Source organism: Rhea pennata, chromosome 13 (genome assembly GCF_028389875.1).
Source record: "Rhea pennata isolate bPtePen1 chromosome 13, bPtePen1.pri, whole genome shotgun sequence".
In the NCBI taxonomy this organism is placed as follows: Eukaryota; Metazoa; Chordata; class Aves; order Rheiformes; family Rheidae; genus Rhea; species Rhea pennata.
Window position 1 is genome coordinate 19,940,032 of NC_084675.1, and position 15,533 is coordinate 19,955,564.

Below are 15,533 nucleotides of genomic sequence, written 5' to 3' on the forward strand. Positions count from 1 at the left end.
TTTCCTTCCTAAGATACCTATATAACTGTGAGAAGAGATCTCTTAAGAAACCATCAAGATAGTGTGCTTTTTTTTTTCCTCCCAGAAAGCTAAATTGCTTTGATTTTAACATGAAGAGGAGAAGGTAGTGAAATTGGTTGGATATACACCATTTGAAAACTAAATTGTGCCTGGGATGGATCATAGCAGAATGGCACAGAATAAGCCACTCCCTGCTTCTTGTTTTGTTTCTAGGGTCTATCTTCAAGTCTCAGTAATATTGATGAGTTTGAAGATTAATTACCTTCTCACTTGTTCTAGTTAATACTAGTTGCTATATCTGGAGCCTCAGCTGTTTTTCCTTCATCACTGAAAATCCAGTTTCCCTCATTGTTCACCAAACCAACAGCCAAATTTATTACTAATTAAATATAAATAGTGACAGAAACTTTTATTGGTTAATTTGCCCTTTTTTTAAAGGAAAATATTCCAGCTATTCATTTCGTACTGGTTTAAAAACCTGGGGTAGGGGGGAACAGGCACCCAGAGGTCTCTCAGGTGGGTGGTGTCTGATTTGCACACTCTGTTCTGCTAGACAGGCTGCAGTGGGCAGATGGGAGGAAGGCTTTTTGCTTATGTCCACCTCACTTAGGCCAAGGTGGGACCCTCTGGCAAGAATGCAGGTTGTTACTTCTTTTACAGTAACTGAACTTCAAAAAATTAATGTGTAAAACAAGCTTCTGGAGGATAATGTGGGGAAAGCAGGCAGAAAGCCAGAAATCTGCAGCAAGAGTCTGCTTGGGCAGGGAGCTGGCACAAAGGCAAGTTTTAGAGGTGATGGGAAGAAGATAGTACTTAACCTCAGAGGGACTTAAGGCAGAATTTGTTGCTAACAAAGAAGTCAGTTGTTGGACTCAGAGAGACCCTAAGGGTCCTACCTGAAAATAGGACAAAGGGGAAAGATTTGTATACGAACTCTATCATTTTGATCTGTCTTGCTCCTTTTTCTCTGTTTATATTTCTACTTTTTTCAAATTTGCATTCAGACAAAAGTGAGCTTTAGAGCTGTAGATCCCTTTGGCTATCTTTGGCACGGATAGGAATCCTATTCCTTTGGAGTCTCAACACTGGCCACACTTTCATTTTCTTCTCAGAAAGGTCACAAGTGAAGAAGAGAGCAAAAATACTTTTTAATTTTGCTTTTTCAGATGTAAAGGTTGATGTGGATCAACATAAAATAATGGTTTGGGTTTTGAAAATTCACATATTTCCCTAGAAAAGTTCAAATAAACCAAATACATCCCATTTTTTGGCAAAAATTAGAACAGATATTTTCCAATAATCTTTGGGGGAAATTAATCTTATATGGTGGTATTTCCCCTCCCAATTCTCCATTCTGACTGTAACTAGTGTACCTGAGCTGTCAGGGGTCTTATATCTGCTAGTCACTAAACACATCTGACTATCTCTAATGCTTGTGCTATATTGCCTGCAGATAATATACAACTTCAGTAACTGTAAATCAGAAAGATGAAATAATGTAAATCTTTTCCAATCCTACCTCTCTGGCTTCATCTTTCTTCTCTTCAGAGAATTTCAGCTGTTGCAATTGAGCATACCTTCCTCTTTCAGTGATCTAGTGACATTGCCTGTCCTCCAGGAATACTTGTTTCTTATATTAGATAGCCCTGAAATTCAAACATTCTCATACAGGTCTTTACAAAATATTTGCCTCATTGACTTCATTTCTTCCACAAATATCTCTGTACCTCTTTGTTCTTCCCCAGAATTTTATTTACTTTTTCCTTATTATCAGCTTTCAGTTTTGCCCTTTACAACACGCTGCCTACAGGATTTTCTTTCCCCTTTTTTCCTCCATGGTACAGATTCTTTATGACTACCTGAGTCGGCATTTCTTCCTGAGTTCTTAGAAAGTCGTATCCAAACCTGTATCACAAGTATTTCTATGTTGTATTTAATTCACAACCAAATTATGCTTTACCTCGTGTGCCAAACGCCTTGATTCATGAGCAAGCATGCATAACGCAAGGGAAAACCTGGCTCCGAGATCGTAACTTCTCTTGAGCACATGACAGGTGTCTTAGTTCATATTAACAAAGCTCTTTGGAAATTTAGGGGATTGTATAGGTAATCATTGTTTGATTAATAATTTACAATACCAACAGGACAGAAATGAAAACTGGAGAATGACAATCTCAAGGCAGCTGTACGCCTGTCAAATATGCAAATCTTCTACTCTTCTTCCTCTGCTGGGGCACTGCTTAACCCCATGCTGAGTTGCCTTTCTAGAACATAACCCTGACAGTATTCACAAATGATTAGATAGTCATAAAGAAACAAGGAATGAGTGAGAATTAACTTCCCACCTCCTAGTGTCACTTGAAGATTAATTTGCCTAAAACTAATTAGTTGCCTTGCCATGAGCCAAATGAAATGGAAAAAAATCAGACCAAAAAACAAAACAAAAAACATCCTACACAACCAAAAAACTCCTCAGAGTTTTGCATCTCTGAATCTATGTGCAAACAAACTGTGCTTCTGGAAAAAAATATTAGATTAAATCCTCACAAAGACGACTTTTTTTAAGGAGTAAATGAAACCATGGCACAGCTGGGATGAAGTATTTCAGCCTTTTCATGGACATTTGTAAGAAAAATAAATGTTGTTATATGGAACTTCCTTCTGAAGATAAAAGTGTAATCTAGTTTCAGACTGCAGGAGTTCAGAGAGCTAAGGACATATGGAGGCATTTCACCGAGTTTGCCAGTTAACATCAGACGTAGCTTAATGGTCACCAAAAGTCATTAGTTACTGCTAGTTACGAGGAAGAGTACGTGAAATAAATTACTCGCTGTGTTGCAGAGTCAACGATGCAATTAGCACCTTGGTTTGGAGGTGATTCTTTCCCTACTAGGGTAAGAAAATCAGGCAATAACGAAGCTACCTGCATAGAATTCATTCATAAGGATGTGAGCCAGGGCTCTGCACAAATCCCGTATCTGCTGAAAGGAAAAGAGGATGAGCAGAACCCAGAACACTAACTAGGAGCTTTTAATAGTCACTGGAGCATATGTCAAGACTAATGATTGGAGACAAAGTCTATAGCTAAGTGATGGTGGATGATCCTGGCTTCCCTATGCACGCTGTTTGTCTTACGGTTAACAATTTTTACTTTACTTCTAATTTCTCTGTGTCCAACTACCTGTTACCTCCTCTGTTAGCCAAAGCACCCTTTTGTACCTGCTATGGTTTTACTTTTCTCTGGAGCTATTAGAGCATTTAATGTGTTTAGCTGCCTTTTGGTGAAATAATAGCAGCTAGAAATAAAGGGAGTGACCAACTGTCTTACAATTAGCCAGCTCTGTACAGCTCAGCAGTGCTCCACAAGTGAAATTTTGCAACCTCTGTTCCACACCACTGCCATTATTTATTAGCTCTACAGTCATCTGAGATCTTTTCCACTGAGAAGTAGGTACCTGCTGCAATTCAGCAGCACAAATACAGTAAGATGAATGACAAAAATTTGTAAATGCTGTTGTCTTATCGAAAGAGATCAGAGGTTTCAAGTTCTGGCAAATTTTTCAGTTACCAGGGTAACAGGTTAGCATTTCTAATTGCCCCAGAGAATCTAGGAGATTGTACAATATACAATCAGCTACTACTGTCTCGCTAAATCATCTAGTTTTGGACACATGCAGCTGGTTTCATCTGTGAAATCAGTGGGACTTCCTGCCAAATATACTAAAGCATTTTCATAACAAACAGTAGCAAAGCCAGCCCTGAGTAAGGTTAAGCAGGAACGTTCAATTAATTGTGCATTAGGTCCTGCTCTTTAGATACCACACAAATGATTTACCCTTCTGCTTACAAAAAAAGCACCAGAAGTTTTAGCATGCATCCGCTCTGTGCGTTGGGCTCAAACGTTATGAGCTTTGTCTGCACATTATGTTAATTGAATCAATCTCTTTTTTATGAACTATACCACACGCATCCCAGGATAGGTGCAATTAGCAATTTTAGATCTGCTTTTTTAAACAAGGAGAACAACCTAAAGGAGGAGAGACTGCTGTGAAATTGCCACTAATGAAACAAAGGTGAGAGTACTAGAGTGGGAAGGTATCATGAAAATGTATTTACTTACTTCTTTGAAGACCATTATCTTCATGTCTTTCTCTAAGAAAATTACAGCTACTTGTTATCAATTAGGTTATTATATTTGAACAAGCTTCACAAAATCAGTAGCAGAGATGAGCTTTTCTTCTCTCTCTTTTTTTTTTTTTTCCTCTCTCTCTGAAGAGAATTTAAAACTGTAAATTTAAAACATTTCTAGAGAATTCTACTCTGGAAAGGGAACATGTTACCTTATAGGTCTATTGCCACCGAAACCAATCTCTGGCTGAGCACGTAAAAGATTGCTTTGAATGTTCAGCCCACATCTGTCACCTCCCAAGACACTAAAGGCTCAGGCGACCACATCCTTCCTCACAGCTGGCAAAATGGCATCCTAAAAAGATAATTAAAAAAAAAGGAAGACTGGTATAAAAGTTAGGATGTTCTAGATTTCTACACACTATTGAATTTCTATTGCTGTAGTGCATTTGTGAAGATTTTAGTAAGTATTCTCCATAGGTATTTTCTCTCTTTAAGCCCTGGAACTCATTTTTAGTTTTCTACGCACATGTAGGTAAGCATTATAAAGATCACTATAAACTAAAGCTCATACTGCAAAAGAATTCAGCTCTTGCCCATTTTGTGTTGTGTTTCTGATAGCTTAAAAAAAAAGTAAGGAAGAGGAGGAATATCAAAGCAATCAGCACTTCAGCTTGCTGGCATAAACTAAATTTCATCTTGAAAATGAAAAGTAAAAGGTCCAAAACATGCGATGCTATGATTCACCTTTAGTCATTTTGGGAGGAAAAATAACAACAGGTAATTGAGCATTCAAACAAAATTGCTTGAAACCAGAATGTCAGAGGCCTATAGCAATCACACATAACGACCAACAGATCAGAAGTTACCAGCAAATAATATTAGGGAATATCTGACTATTTAAAGAATCTAACCAGACTAAAATCTGCTTCTAGATCTGCCATCTGTTACAAACTGTTATGTATAGTCTAGCTTCAATATTAAATTGTTCTTTTTTTCTTTAAAAATATCCCAAACTATTCATGTACCGAGAAGGAAGGAGAAGGGGAGTAAAATTGTTTAATACATTATTCATTAGAAATTATTCTAGCAGCTTTATACCCATCCCAGTGGTATCTTTGCTTCAGGTGGAGATAACCTTCACCAAGTCTTCCCAAATTAGGTGTGATATAATACCTTCTCTGATATTGTCGATACAATACTGCACAGTACATGCAAATGAAAATGGTGCAGTGCTACACAAGGCACTACATAAAAATCCAACATAAGGAAACAAGGAAGAGCACTTATCTTCCAGGAACAGAGACTAATCTTTGGGGGAATTATCTCAGGCCATTGCTGTCAGGGTGCTCTGCTGCTGAGTTACGTCGGTAACAATAATTCATTTTTTAATGGCTAGAGACCTACACTGTAATTCTGCACTGAAGTCTATCCTAAAATTTATTAAGGAAGTTGCAATGCGTTGGAGCTATATATCTAGATGAGATCTAATCTTCATTAACTCTCAGGAGGTGCTGCAGCAGGAGAGCATCAATGCTGAAGCCTTAGAGCACTGTGCACAATCCCTACGCGAGTTCACCTATGGTACCCAGAGGCCTACTCCTGCCACATAAGTTGGTATCTAACTTCAGAGAAGCAAGGAGAACCTCAGAACTGTGGTGGAGGTACCCAGTCCTGGTCATGTACGAGCCCCACCTTGCTCCTATCAGGAAACAGCTCTTGGTTACAATGAACATTTGAAAAACAAAATAGAATCCCTCTTTATAGAGGTGCTCAAAAAAGCCTCATAAAATCTAGCCATCACCAAGAAGGAACATGCAAGTTTAATAAAAGACATTGCATATGTTTGCAGGAACAAGAGACATGGAAGGAGGATGCTGGAAGGCCCTTCTAGTTGTTACATTCAACATTTTTCTATGAGTAAAAAAGGAAAACACTTTATATATGCATGCAAGAATATATTACTATTCCAATTAAAATCAAGGAAAAGACAGTACATAGCTTGGCGTCAAGGTGGGTGTCAGCACCCTGCTCTCCCATCCCACCACAGGGAGGTCCATGAGGTCAATGATGCTGTTTCGAGGTTGGCTTATAGCTACTTTAACATTGTCTTGTGCCAGTTTTCCCAAAGGCAGGTACTTTCATCCTAAACTACAGCCTTTTGCTTTATAGGGGTTGTTTGATGGACTTCTGCCACATATGCATCACTCAGCAATGCCAGATAAACATTAGATCTCACAATTTAGTGATATAAGAACAAACAAGGCTGAGGATGAAGGGTAGCAAACAAGTCCTGCAGTCATGCAATAACCACGTAACCATTTATTTTTTGCTGTTAGACTTGAGCTACCTGATTGCTCTGCAGCTAAAGGAAATAAGAGAAGTCCTGGGCTAAGGTGAAGCCTGGTGGCCTTTGGTCTCTTACTGGCAATGAAAACAGCATGTTTAACAGGCCACTAGGATACACCTAGCTATACTACAGGTCTCTCTGGTTGGTTTGGGCTCTCAGGCTATAAGGCCTATCCTGAAAATCCTTTCAATGGATTTGACCTCAAAATAAGGCAAAGTAGAACAGTGAAATTGGGGGTGCTGTCGCTATGATCACTGACAAACACCACCAAGCTGCAGCTTGGAAACAGCCTAGCCCACCTAAATTTAAATCCAGCCTCTGTGATTCCAGGGATCCAAATGATAAAACAGTCTTTCCAATTTTAACAATGTCATTTTGACATCTTTACTTGACTTGGGGAGAGGAAGCCTGAGGATAACTTTATCACAAAGTAGCAGATAGCAGTTAATGACGGAGATCAGACTCTGTGTTCAGGGTGAATAAAACGTGGTGTTTCCTAACAGTGATTAATGAGGTAAAATGCTCCAATTTCATTCGGAGATGCTGCAAACAGAGCAGCTAAAATTCAAGCAGGAGAGAGGGTAAAGACCATTGCCAGTGAGCTGGTCGCTGCGTTCAAAACTCTATCAGGCTTTGGAAAAGGAAAGACACTAGTGTATTTGGGAGGACCAAGAGAAATCTTTACTTATTTTTATATTTAGCCGCAGAACTTGACATCTATGCGTACTCTCCCCTGCAGTTACATTGTTTGCATGTGCCAATATTTGCATTAGTCTGCTTTGATTTATTGAACAATGTGTAACTTCATGCAAAAACAGTATTTTCAGCATTCACCTGCCAGCACTTAAGCCAAATAATCTCAGAATTTGTTCAGTTTTAGTGCTGGTTTTGCAGTGAATGTGACTAATTAAAGGAGAGTTGCCAGACGTTTTTCTGTGCCTCTATTGCCTTTCAGAAAATTATCTGAGAGGGATCTAGCCCAGTCCAACTTCAGACAACTAAAAGCCATCAGCCTAGCTGCCTAAGTTGGCTGATAGCTACAGCAAAACCATCTCCAAGTAGAAACACATCCTAGCTTGAGTATCAGATTGTTGCTCTCTGTGTCCTTTGTCATCCGCTGCTACACAGGAAATTTCTTTTCTGCTGGCAATATCCCTTGCAGAAAGATTTCAACGTACTTACTAACACTCTGGGTTAATGTTGGCAGCCAAGTTCTATTCCCTTAATGATACTAACCTGAATATTATCCATCACCAACATCAACACTGTAGAACCAGATCAAAAAATATCTGGGATATCTGAACGCTGAGATAACCATGCTCACACTGGTTATGTCACCCAAGCTCATCTCTCCAGTAACAGGCTCTAGATACCCCTTCTCACTGTCCTGCTTGTCTGCTTAACTAAAAAAACAACAACAACAACAAAAACAAATAGGAAAAACTGCTGCCTTCTGTATGGGACAAGATCAGACAGATCCTGTTATTCAGAAGGCTCTGATTTCTCAGAAAAACGCTCCGGGGTAAAGGAAAGCTCTTTGGGCATCTCCCCGAAGTGGTGAAGGGTTACTGCAGTACTGACCCCAGGGCTTGTCACTGCCCACCCGATAACCCTGCTGGGTCCAGCACAAACGGTAATTTAGACAATCCACGCCAAGGGCTCACCTACGGAAAACACTGCCCCCTCTGTATTTCTCTTTAATTACATTGTTGTGCACCATTTTAATCAGAAAGCACTCTCCTTCCATGATTATGCAGTTCATACGTATTTTCAGACACCCCCCCCCCTTTTTTTTGAATGTTAATGGCCATGGTCTGTGCTTGCTTCCTAGAAAGCTTCAGGACCAAGTTCTCTGTTGCTATCTCTCTGGCTTTGAAACTGGAAGTGACCCCCCAAAAGCACTCGCTCAGAAGCCTTGCTTGGTGCCTCTGTGCCACCACCAGAAGGGACTTCTGTCGCTGGCAACGGCATGTAGCTAACGTGCTCCCTTTCCCTCAGCACCTGCCATTATTTTCTCTAACGGTTGCAGAGCTGGAGAACTGATGTCTTTACCTATTTCTGTGCTTTTCTTAATGTAATATAATGTAACCGTTAAATACATTTGAAAACCTGGTAATGTATCTTTGAATCCTTCCGCAGGAACAGTGTTATCTGTATGTTTACTGCACTCTCTTTATAGTATACTTGTTTATGCATGACTGATTAATAGGCCCCCAAGCTATATTCAACCTGCTACCCATAGTAAATTGTTCTTTCTGTTGTCTCTGTCATTTTCTTTAAAAAATCAAGCTGTTTTATAATTAAAGAGTCCCTTGAAGGTCTTGTTTCAATAAACAATCATTTCTTCCTCTGGGTGAAGTTCTCGTGCTAATAAACAATTTAACAGCAGATACTATTTTTCTTGTCTCCAGAGCTAACCTTTTACGGGAGATCCTCTACAGCAAACTTTGAAACGTGATGCTGACTATACGTACAGATTCAAAACTCGAGCATGTGTTCATTAGCCCGGAACTAGATCTGTTCTAATATGCATATTGTGCGAGTTACAGAGGATTAATTGCTCACAGTCATGTTTAGACATTTTCATATGTCACACAGAAGATGGCTGAACAGTTACTTATCTCCAGCAGCTTTATCCTTAATTACCTTTCTGTCTGATAAGTCCAAATTTGGGATTCAATGCACAGTGAAAATCTTCTGTATTAATTAGAGATTGTAACTTTGTTATACAGTGTGTTTTCTATGATAAACGGCTTTTTCTTTGAATACTGAATGTTTTGGGAAAGTAGCGACGTCTTTGATAGTTTTGCCATACTGTCAGAAAGTTTTTCCAGATTTTCAAAATGGAAAAAAATATTCGAGTGACATTTGATATGAGCAAATTTATATATTTTTCATCACTTTTTGTTGACGTTTTAATTTTCTGGAAAAGAAAATGTTTTGGTAACTCACTTTTGGGGGCATTTTTAATGCAATTTAATACAAATTTTGGCTTCAAGCAATAAAGCATCACAAAAATATTTGTACAAAATATGAAATGGATCAGTTTCAGATCCTACCACTGTGCCTGCAAATCAGGTTCTTTAATCACTGCTTTAATGAGCCATGTTTTGGCAGCAAGTTTAAATTTCTAAATATTTGATCATAACATTTCTTTGATTTGGGTGTGTTTGTATAGCAAGATGTCTTGTTTTTCTTTTCATATGCTACTTTCAGTGCAATTTTAGACAGATTCTCTAGCTGATACCGGATGTCATAGTTCTTCTGAAGCATTGGAGGTACAGCAATTTATGCTAGGTTTGAATCTGCCCCAAAGACATCACTTTTTTCACATTCAAGCATATTCTCTAAGAAAATTATATTAGCTATTATTATCCTCGCATTTGTTGCGTCTCAAATGCCTTCAGATACTGACCTGACTTCCCCTATGAATGCCACTCACTTGCTGTTTTCTGCCACTAATTATGCTAATTGTTGATGTAATTTCCTCTTATAAAATTTTGTGCTCGCTACATTTTCACTGTCTTGTATTACATTAAATAACCTACAGACCTGTGGCCTACGTAAATGCATATATACACACATGACAAAGTGTGGTATTCCGCATGTATGCTCTCCAGTCACATCAATGAAACAACACAAGACCATGTTTGTATTAGTGAGCATTAAAAAAATGTCCTTCAAAGACCACACATTTACACACAACCTTCTCAAAAATTCTTTTGTTCATTATATCTTCTCTTGGTCTTTGGAGCTCTAATTTTTACAGTGAAGTATTGGCTTTGCATTTGTTCAGCGTCCCTCATTTTGGTACAGCTAGATAAAAGTATTCGCACTGTTGATTCCACTTCAGAGTTGTCTTTCCCGCAGCCCCCATGGGGCATCTTCATTTCTCATATCGACGCTCACTGCCTTGGAGAGCGCTACCACCCTTGGTTCAAATTCCTAATAAAGTCAAAATGTTCTTGCAAACAGCCCGGAGACCTTTGGGAACATCTTCGGGATGAAAATTAAAAGGGTGATGGGAATTAACTTGCCCAGAGCCGCAAGAAATGTTGCCTAGTGACACCGGTACTGCACACAGTGCAACCACGTGAAGGTGCAGATCATGTCCCCATGCTGGCAAATCTTCACCTCGCGCCAGACTTCTCTTACTTTATTTCATTCTCCTCTCATTCCAAGCTCATTACACAGATAAGCCGATAAATTTGCACCTAATTTCCTTAAAAGCTTACCCACTCAGATCTCTGGCCCTTTTTATTATAACTTCTTTCTGTTGATAAGAGAGAACAGCCTTTTTTTTTTTTTTTTTTTTTTTATATATATATATATATAAATTCCCCAGTCTATAACCAGCATCTGAAAGTGAATGCAATACTATAACACACACTGCAGCTCTCTGATCATCCAGTATGTATTTGAACACCTATGGAACACAACTACTTGGATAATATTTATTTTTGCTTCCCCTCTGGCCCTGGAGTTACATAATGAAATTCCTGCTGTCCTTACCTTCAGTGACACCCAGTTTCCACTGTATTTCTACCCTATGCACAATTGTCATCATTTTTTTGTGAATTAGACCATATTAGAAATTTTATCCATCTTCTGTCTCCAGCCAGAAGACACTATAGCACTTCCCCCAAGGTGCAAGTTGCTGCTACCAGGTGAAAACCTTTGCCATTCTCTCAGTATACAATAATCAAGCTTCATTCCTGTAAGCGTTCTTGTCTTTGTGGCTATAATCTTCTATCTGTGCCCATAGTCCGACACCTTGCCATCCTGCATTAATCCTTTAACTTCTCCCTTTGGGTTTGCATGCCAGTTCCCTGCTTTCCTTCTCACCAGAAGAGATTTAGCTAGACACACGCAAAGAAGGTGCCCCGTACAAGTGCATGGACAGGCATGTACATGTACAAGGAGCAGTAAAATACTACAGGACTCTGCACCATCGTAATAGAGAGGTTATGTGACAGGAACCCACAGGATTATAGACGGTTTAGTAATGGCAGACAGAAAACAGTGACTCTTCCTAAGATCACAAGAACAGCGCGAATGCAAGTGAACACTGGTCAGGCTATGGATGTCATCCAGACACCATGCAGCAGGCCCTGGCTGCTGGGGAGGAATCGCTCTCTGCACGCCCAGCTCAGCTTTGCTTAGTGCCCTGCTCCATCCACCAGATAACTCATCTCTAGAGATGCAGGCCTCTGGCACAACGCCTTCCCTTCACCTCAACTCAGGCAGCTTTGCTAAAGCCTCCCAGCACAACCACTGCCAGTCCATCAGCGGGGTTCAGCTCTGCAGCCCACAAAAGGGCACGTTATCAGCGTGATCAAAACACCTCTGCAAATAACACAGAGGCCTCTGGCAAACGGAGGACCAGAGAGTTCAGGCAACGCGGGTCTTGGATGCTGCTTGAACATCTCTCGTCCGAAGCGTGCTTTAAAAGTAAATCCGGGAGGGTGTTCTTGGGCATTCCTCTACATTGCCCACAGCAAAATCATACATGACGTCATTAAGCAGGACAGGAACACTTAGTGTAACTAAATTAACCCCTTCTGCTTCAGACAAAAATCAGTAGAAAGCCATACACAAGAGAATAAGTGGGTAATTTTTATATATTACTCTCCTCTTCCAAAATCCTTTCAAAGGTCATCCTTTTTAATAGGGATTTATGAAGATATATTGTATACTCCCTCTAAACCCTAGCAAATAAGTAGCCTTCAACTTACATATGCAGTGTACTTTAAGTTTTTTTTTTTTAAAAAAAAAAAAAGGAGGATAATAGCAGAAGTCTTGATTTTTTTTTAATTAGTTGCTAATAATTCTGTTTTAGAAGAATGAACCTGCCTACTGGATCTCCATGAAACAGGTTGAAAAATACAAAGCAGCTACTTATTCCCGCTAAATTATCTCTAGGAAATGGGTTATTAAACAAACAAACAAACAATGAAAACAAACCACATCCCAACTAGCAGTTTGACAATGTTGGAACAAAGCAGAATTTCAGTGGTGAATTCACTAGAATGCATTAGGGTTACAAATAGACTGGCTACAGAATAATTTTCATCCTTGGAGGAATAGAGAGCCAAATCACTTATCACAGAGTGTTAAATTACATAAGAGATGAGGACTTAAAAATCTAGATTTTTCTGTTCTCTGGTCTGATGCCAAGCACATTGGCAGCCACCTCATTACCAGAATATTAGAGGAGATTTGTAACAGCATACTGCCAAGGAAGAGTTGTACCAGCTGTCCAATGCTAAGCTGCAATGAATTTTTCTTTCAACGGCTGAACTGCAATTCAAGAACAGGGGGACATCATGTGCGCGCACTGCCAGGAGCCACAGCCAGTATCACAAGTGACTCCTAGCTCCAGACAGATCGGATGGCTTAGCCCTATCATAGGCAACCACCACGTTTGCAATTGTGTATACATATAGACACATACACACACACACATAGAATGTATATATGTACATATATGCAACATACCTGATAGCCTGGAAGAAGGTAATCTCAATATTTGCATTTTTTGACTTCATACAGTAAAGTCTTCCTCTTTCTGTTTAAAAAAGACAGGAGAAAGAGTTAGAGATGCCTTAGAGCTAAAAATGACCTAAAAACAACGCTGATGATTTAAATCAGGAGATCTTCTTGCTCCTTGGCACTTTAGGTCTTTTAACACTCTCCCCCCACCTCAGTCCTTTTATTTCTCACCTTTATTCTCAGTTTCTTTGTTCTCTCTTAATTATAATCCCTCTAAGCCTGGACTTCTCTGTCTATTCTGCTCCAGTTGGTCCTTGAATACTAACTAGGAAAATAGAGGAAGTAGTTTCTTCTGTATGCTCTCAAATACTAATATGAGAGAAGTGCTGAATCGAATGCCAGTCATGCAAAAGCAGTAACTCTAAATCAAAAATGGAATGACTGACTTTGTTCCCATCAGCAAGCTTGCTTTCAAAGAGGAGGGGAGGCCTCAGAAGACTAAGAAGGGCAAGTAATACCTAATTTCATAAACAGACACAACGGAGGAGACAGAAACAAGAGATCAGCCAGTTTAAATTTAGTGTCTAGAGAAACACTAGAACAAACTATTAGAGAATCATTTTGTAAGTGCCTGGGGGATAAATAAGCTACAGGAAATAGCTGATGGGGATTTTTCAAGAATGTATCATGCCTAGTTTCCATCTCCAACAAGGTAAGATGCCAATTGATGGAACAGCTGTCGTCATTAAAAAGAAGTACAAAAGGGTTCACACTGGAAGGAAAATTCATATGCACAAAGAAGAATTGTGTAGCTACAAGTAATTCAGAAAAAGCTGATGATAGAGGGAGCCACAAATAGAACAAAAATTCTTCTTATGCTGTAGTTTTCTTAGGTCAGTGCTCTGACCGGATCTAGTGACATCCTCTTTTCCTCCATAACCTGTGACTAGCCCTGAAACACAGCCTGTACTTAGGGAATCTTACTGGTGGGAACGTAAGTGCTTGCTGTCAGCACGTGAGGATTTGACCACAGAGGAACATAAATTTTGAGGATCTGAAGTTCTAGATTTTTCCCAGGAAGCGGCAGTAACAGGGAGTTTGGCATCTGGTTATTTAGCCCATAATTGCTTTTACATAATGAAACGCTTTTCCTCTTACACCAGAAAAGATGGTTTTCCCTTCTGAGACGACTGGGACATCTACTGTAGAGGCTTCTGGGGAGGGCTGCTTTTTCAATTAATCATACCTAGGTTAATCAGCTTGCTCAGTTAGGTATGCCATAGTATCCTGGCACTACTTCATCACCGTGTTTCCCACTGTTGTCTTATACATAGATTATAAAACTTCTGAGGCAGGGCCCATCTCGTGATCCTGCGTTGGTGGGTCTGCCCCTGTGGAATACCGCCCATGAGTAGCGCCTCAAGCTTCTACTGCAAGGCAAACCATGAAATAACGAGAGTAATTTACCTATCAAAAGGCTCTAAGGCATGAGGAAGGGGAGCTGATAGACTACAACACTGATGAAACTAAATAAGGCATTTTTGCAATCACCTTGCTTTCGTAACTCTTACACGTTAAGCTCAGTGTTGCTGTATTTAGTTCCCAACACCAAGAGGAAAAACTAAAATGCTAAGTATTGCTGTCATGGTAACGAAAGAAATCACTCAATCAATCTTATTAAAGTTCCTCAAAGTATTCCTGAATTTAAACCGAATAAGGCTGCGAGAGAAATTTGACCCACGGCACGGTATGATGCAGCATATTTATTCATTCATTTGCAGAGTGTAGCAGGTTTTGTGATTTGTAAGTCTTTTATTCCCCATAAAGATGCAACTTAACGTGCCTGTGTAATGCTTTTCACTTAACTTATGCTGAGATCGCTTGGAGTGCAGCTAAAATGTTACTTAATCATTTCAAAGTTCTAATTCTATTCCCTATCCATGGCATTTAGTAAATGGTATTTTTGTTCATGTAATTCACATTCTTCCCAAATAAGTAGTCATTCTACAGAAAGCAAGTTAATCTTAAACAAAAAATCAGATCCTTTGTACGAGTATGTCCAACTCCACTGAATGTTTTTATCACTTCACGCACACAGGGCAAGCCAGTGAAATATAACTGAAATGTCAAATGAAATGTATGGCAAAGCGATTAGGAAGAACTTTCAGCATTTGTTACAGATTAGTATGTTAATTACAGCACGTATTGTGGAAAAAGATTAAGTATCACCAAAGTAAATTTATTTTTAACCAGCTTTATTCCTTACACTTCATAAATTAACCAGCAGAATATATAATGGAGAAGAATTCAGACACCGAGATTGCTAGAAATTATGCAAAACTCCAAAGCATACAAAGTTGCAATACAGATAATGTCTTTGCTTTAAAATAAGCACTTCATCAAAGAGAATTATGCTTCCTTTGAAACATCTATTTCCATAGACTACTTCCAGGTATCTTTAAAATGTTTTGCCACAGTTGCATCACCAAAATTGATCAATATTTTAAACTCTCTCTTTGTCATGTAACATATTAAGAATGAC

General features: G+C 39.2%; 1 long non-coding RNA gene across 1 annotated transcript in view; it reads right to left on the reverse strand.

Annotated features, from left to right (window-relative positions):
• Positions 1 to 4,367: 4,367 nt before the first annotated feature.
• LOC134146135 (uncharacterized) overlaps positions 4,368 to 15,533 on the reverse strand; it is a 73,983-nt gene continuing 62,817 nt past the window's right edge. The window contains exons 3-4 of the long non-coding RNA XR_009959787.1: positions 12,998 to 13,067; positions 4,368 to 4,504 (exon numbers count right to left, since the gene is read on the reverse strand). This is a non-coding gene — a long non-coding RNA (uncharacterized LOC134146135). The remainder of the gene's footprint in view (positions 4,505 to 12,997; positions 13,068 to 15,533) is intronic.